Genomic DNA, 6,562 nt, shown 5'->3' with positions numbered 1-6,562 from the left:
GATGCTAAAGGAGTCCTGAAGATAGACTGATAATCCAAAGCAATACTGAGGTGGTTCAAGAGAACAGAACCTTTATTTTCTCCCCCTCCAATACTCTCCAAGACCCTCCCTACACAAACACACACACACACACACACACACACACACACACACACACACACACACGACAGTAAATCTCTGGTTTAGGGCCATCTAGAAGGGAACCTCAGTTGAGGTGCTTGAAGAAGCTCTCTTCAGTTGAGGTTGTCATAGAAGGGAACGAAAGCTGAGGGCCTCTGCGGGCAGCACATCCAGCAGCTGGCTGGGTATCACCTTCCTTCCTGAGAAAGGATCTGTGTGTCACAATACAATGTCCACTGCCTGGAAACCCCTGGATCTAAATCCAACCCTGTGGGGAGTTACACAACTCAGGATGTCTTTCCTCTAAAAATGCCAAGAATTCTTTTTTTTTTTTTTTTTTTCAGAAGGAGATTTTTGTTATATGGCATGTGCACTCACCAGAGAGACAGAAAGTAAGAAATCACTCCCATGGGGATAATCATGCCCCAATCCCTTCTCCTCCATTCTCTTCCTGGGATCTTGGGCACACATGCACATGTGCCCAGCATGAGTTTCAAGCCACTGAGTCCAGGACTTCAACCATGCTCAGCCATTTGGGAGTCCAGCAATATAACCATTACACCATCTGCTGGTCCCAGAATGTCAGGAATTCTCTTATGACATTTCTTCAACATGCAATCACCCTCCAAGCATTAACACTAATGATTTCTGTTTCACAGAGAGAACATTCTAGAAATAAGAAGTTCGTGACCATTAACAGACTCTTCTAAAGAAAGGTAGTAGCCACTCCATAACAAGATAGCATGCCATGTCAGTATTCTGTCCACAAGCAGAAATTCTGTTTACAAGTAGAAGTAGCCCTATCCACATTAAAATTATTAAAAACTCTTCCCAAAAGATATTAATATATACTACACTGTAGATGAACCTCAAAAATATTTTGGTAGGATCTGGGTTCCAGTGCACCAGTGATGCAACACTACAAAGCTGAGCCACATGGGGGTCTCGACCACCAAAGACTCTTTGCCCAGACTTTACCCTTTTGCTCCCCAGTCTAGCCAGGAGCCAGGATAAGCCAATCAGCAGCCATCTATATTTGAGTTCTGAGTAGCCCCATTCAGGGGTCTCGACCACAAGACTGTCTGCCCAGATTTCACCCTCCATGAGCCAGATTTAACTCAAAAAAAAAAATTGTATAATCCATCAGATGGCCAGAAACCACTACAGAGACAGAAGAGGCACAAGAGAAATGAAGAAAATATCTCTCTTCTAATGGGACAGAATAACTCCTCTTTCCTCACAAAGAACACAAGGGAACTCATGGAAATGTCAGATAAAGAATTTAAATTTTTCATAGTGACAAAGTTAACAGAGATGTGAAAGAATAAAGACAACAAATTCCAGAAGATGCAAGAGAAAAGAGACACTGAGTTCCAAGAAGTGAGAAAGTTCTTGCATGATCTGAAAGAGGGGATGCACACCATAAAAAAGAATCAAATGGAATTGTTAGAGATGAAGGCTGTAATACAAGAAATCAAAATTTCCATTGAAAGTATCAAAAGCAGATTAGATCGTGCAGAAGATCAAATCTCAGATGTAGAAGATAGACCCTCTGACCTAGAAAAATTCACTAAAAAGACTGAGAAAATAACCAAAAAAAGAAAAAGAGAAAAACATACTAGTAATACTAGATACCATTAAACACCCAAACATCCAGACCATCAGTACCCCAGAAGGTGAAGAAACTAATAAAGGTATTGATAATCTATTCCATGAAATCCTGGAACAAAACTTTCCAGACCTAGAGACGCACTCAAAGATCCAGACCCAAGAAAAACAAAGGAGCCCTCATAGAATCAACCCAAGATCTTCCCCAAGGCACATTATAGCCAGATTGACCAAAACCACAGACAGAGACAAGATAATAAAATTAGCAAGAGAGAAACATCAATTTACTTTCAAAGGATGTCCCATAAGGTTGACGTTGGACCTCTCCTCGGAAATAATGCAAGCATGGAAAGAATGGGAAAACATATTCAAAGTGTTAAGTGAAAAACAATTTCAACCAAGAATACTATACCCAGCAAGATTATCTTTTATATGGGAAAAAAAGACAAAAACATTCTCAGATAAACAAAACCTGAAAGAATTTACCAACACCAGACCAGCTCTCCAAGAAGTGCTGAAGAGAATGCTATACCAGGAAAACTGAAGTCAGACACACAGAAATAAGAGTACAAGAAACAACCAAGAGAATGGCCAGTCTAATGATAGGGTCAAGTCTGGAGTTGAATGAACTGGCAGAGTTTAAATGGAAAGATCAGACCACAGTAACACTGCAAATTCAATAGAAGAGAGATTAATTACGTGAGTCTGAACTAGTGAAATAGATTTTATTTTTTTACTTCAGACTAAAACATTACTGATTTTCTTCAGTGCTTTGATTTCCATATTTAAGGATTTTTGTCTTCTCTTGAACTGTTAATAGGTCCATTGCCTACTATCTGAAATTGAATCCTAACCTTTTTTCAGGCTTTAAGTTTTAAGCAAATTTCTCTAAACAATTTTTTATTTTGATCTATTAAAACTGAAACTTTTCTTTTGAAATTAAAAAAATGCATTTAAAACCACCTATTAATACCTATTTAATAACTGCAGTAAGCTATACAGCCCCAGCGAGGTGCTACTTTATAGTATGCTTACTTTACTCACTGAGGTTTACACCTAAAGTCAGACATACATTCATCAATATGTATATAGCAGCTGTGCTAGCAACTGAAATCTTTAAATTAATTAAGATCTTTAGTGAATTAATAGAATGTGAAAAAAAAAAGGTATAAAAACAACTGTACATACCAGAGACAGGGTGGGAGGAGGGGAAGGGTTGGCAGAGGGTGAGAGGTAGGGAATCAAGGGGGAAAAACAAAAAGCAAAATATATATGAAACACGAAATAGAAAATTATTTGTTGATGATAACATATATGGTAATTATCTTTGAATGAGCCAATATTCAATGTATACTGGATAGAAAATCTCATTTTGTATACTGTATTGATGTACAGCGAATGACTGTAACTAAATTAATTAATTAATTATTAATAAAAAAAATGCTGAGCCACATGGGAAGCTTTCAGGTTCATGTCTGGAGATCTCTCTGAACACACATGCTGCATGCAGACCCGTGAAAATCATGCCAGTTACATGTGCATGTGTGTTCAAAATTCTGAGAGGAAAATGGAAGAGAAAGGATTGCAGGGTGACCATCCCTCTTGGGAGGGGTGATTTCTTACTTTCCCTATCTCTCTCTCTTTCCCACGAGCGCACGTGCCCTATGGCAAAACTAAAACAAAAAGAAAGAACCTTTGAAGGGTGGTTGCTTTCTTTTCTCTGTTGCTCCTAGAAGACTGAAATAAATCAACTTTAAAAAAGAATATTACGGAAAGGGCAACTCTCCTAATCCTACACTGTTGGTGGGAATGTAATTGGTTCAGCCACTGTGGAGAACAATATGGAGGTTCCTCAAAGATGTACAAATAAAATTACCATTTGATCCAGCAATCCCACTTCTGGGTAACTATCCAAAGAACAGGAGAATGTTCAGTCAGAAAAGCACCTGCACATCAGTGTTTATTGCAGCATTATTCACGATTGCTAAGACTTGGAACCAACCCAAATGTCCACAAACAGATGAATGAATTGAAAAAGTGTGGCACATATACTCTATGGAATACTACTTAGCCATAAAAAAATAAAAAATAAAAACAAACAAGATCCTGGCATTTGATACAAAGTGGTTGGATATGGAGGATTTATTGCTGAGAGTGAAGCAAGCCAGGATATGAAAGAAAGATATTGTATGTATCCACTTAATATATACCGACTATCCGCACTTTGTGGTAGAGATCGAAATATTGGAGAGCATAAAAGCAATGAAAATAGGGATGCTGAAGACAGTGTGGAACGGGGCAGGAGAAGGGAAGAGTATAGAGAAGAATAGTAAGAGAACAAATAGAGGGGCATGGCATTAGTGGGACACAGAAATGGTTTACTATCTGGTGATAACATGTCTAGTATTCTCAGTTGGACTGATCTAAGAAGTATTTCATGTTGGATGAATTCTTTTTAGAAGCAAAATTATATATAGTGATTGAGTGTTTTAAAAAATAATGAGAATAATAATAATAATCTGGGAAAAAATGATGAAAAGCTATTTGATGATGATGATGTGGATATTAATGTCTTTGTTTTGACTGATATGCAAGGTAGTCCTGGAAAAAGAAATGTAATACACTGTAAAGATATATGTGAGTCAATGTAATATAAACAAGATTATAATAATAATAAATAAAATTTTTAAAATAATAATAATAAAAGAACATTACAGGGACCGGCAGGTGGCATAGCAGTTAAGGATGCTGGACTCCCACATGACCAATCACGGTTCAAGTCCCCGACCTGACAGCTTTCTCTTTCTCTCTTACTCTGTCCCTCTCTGGTCAAATTAAAATAAATAAAAATGAATAAAGTTAAATAATTATTTAAAAACAAAAGAACATTACAGTAAGTGAAAAAAGCCAGACACAAAAGGTCAATTATTGAGTCATCAGAAAAGCCATAACACATTTTTTGCATAGAAAAACATAGAAAAATAAGCCATGATTTTTCCAACCACCCAGTATTGTTCAATTCACATAAAATATCCAGCATAGGTAAATAGATATTAACAGAACATTGATTGCTGGTTTCTGGGATGGAGAGGTTACAGGAAAATGGGAAGCAATTGCTTAACATATATTGAGTTTCCTTTGAGGAAGATGAAAGTGTTTCGAACTAGATAGAGATGATAATTGCCCACTATCATAAATATACCAAATGCCACTGGGTGATTCATATTAAAATAGTTCATTTTATGCCATGACCACTTCACCTCAATTGAATAAAATGAGGTTAAAAAAAACAAACAGGAAAAACAAAATCTTCATTACATTAAAATTTAACGAATGAACTTTAATTTTCGAATAGCCAGAAATGATCAAATATTGCCCTCAGTGTAAACTTAGGTTGCACAGGCCAGTCAGGAAGAACTATTAGTATTTAAAATCAAGCATTCTATTCAAGTAGTGGACACTGAATGGACAGAAAAATTGTGTAAAACTATAATTTAAATACCAGAGATCACTTCTGTTGAAAGTAAAGAATGATTTTCTTTTGAAAAGAGTTTGGAATGTTGTGATTCATATACTTTTAAAAGTTTTGCAGAAATAGAAATGACGTTCAGAGATTTCAAGGTCTCCAAAATGGTTATCTGTTTAGAAAGCACACTCTAGGGACCAGCAGTTGGCGTGATGGCTATGTTGCTGGACTCCCATGTAGTCGACTATGGTTCGAGTACCAGACCCGGTGGCTTAAATCACGCCGGGCGCATGTACATATATGCCCAAGATCCGGAGAGGAGAATGGAGGAAAAGAGATTGAGGCGTGGCCATTTCCCCTGGGGGTGATTTCTCACTTTCTGTCTCTCTGCCTGTCTTTCTGGTGAGCACACACGCCCTATAGCAAAAACCTCTCCAAAAAAAAGGAAAGAAAGCACACTCTAAACAATTTTTTTAAAAAATAATAAAAATCATTTACCTTGGGGCCAGCAGGTGGCATGGTGGTTAAGGATGCTGGACTTCCACATGGCCAACTGTGGTTCAATTCCTGGACCTGACAGTTTACTTTCTCACTCTCTCTCTCTCTCTCTCTTGTTCTGTCCCTCTCTAGTCAAACTTAAATAAATAAATAAATAAAGTTAAATAAAATAATTCTTTTTTTTTTAGAGGTTTTTGCTATAGGACACGTGCACTCGCCAGACAGAGAGAGACAGAGAGATAGAAAGCGAAAAATCACCCCCCAGGGGGTATGGCCACGCTGCAATCCCTTCTCCTCCATTCTCCTCTCGGGATTTTGGGCACACACACACATGCGCCCAGTGTGAGTTCTAAGCCACCGGGTCTGGGACATGGGAGTCCAGCAACATTGCCATTACACTAACTTCTGGTCCCAATAAAATAATTCTTCTTTAAAAAGAAAGAAAGAAAATCACACTAGGCGCATGTCTGTGCCCCAAATCTGAGGAGAATGGAGAAGAGACTGTGGTGTGGCCATCCCCCATCCCAAGGGGTGATTTCTCACTTTCCCTCTCACTGTTTTTCTCTCTCTTCTCTGGTGAGTACATGCACCTTATAGCAAAAATCTTAAAAATAAAAAAAGATGAGTGCTACTCATAAAAATAGGCAAATATTGGGCCGGGAGATAGCATGGGGGTCAAGGCAGCTGGATCTCACATGGCCAGCTCCATAGTTCAAGTCCTGGATCTGGCAGCTTGAAAAGCATGCCACACACTTGTGCATGCATTCCAGAATAAACATATGCAATTATTATTTTTTCTTAGACACGAATAGGAGTCTTTTTTATTTTGAGAGAGATTTTTTGCTATAGGGCACGTGCGCTTGCCAGACA

The sequence above is a fragment of the Tupaia chinensis genome, unplaced genomic scaffold, assembly GCF_000334495.1.
Source record: "Tupaia chinensis unplaced genomic scaffold, TupChi_1.0 Scaffold000542_1, whole genome shotgun sequence".
Classification (NCBI taxonomy): Eukaryota; Metazoa; Chordata; class Mammalia; order Scandentia; family Tupaiidae; genus Tupaia; species Tupaia belangeri.
The sequence above is the reverse complement of the archived record's forward strand: the minus strand, read 5'-3'. Positions refer to the sequence as shown.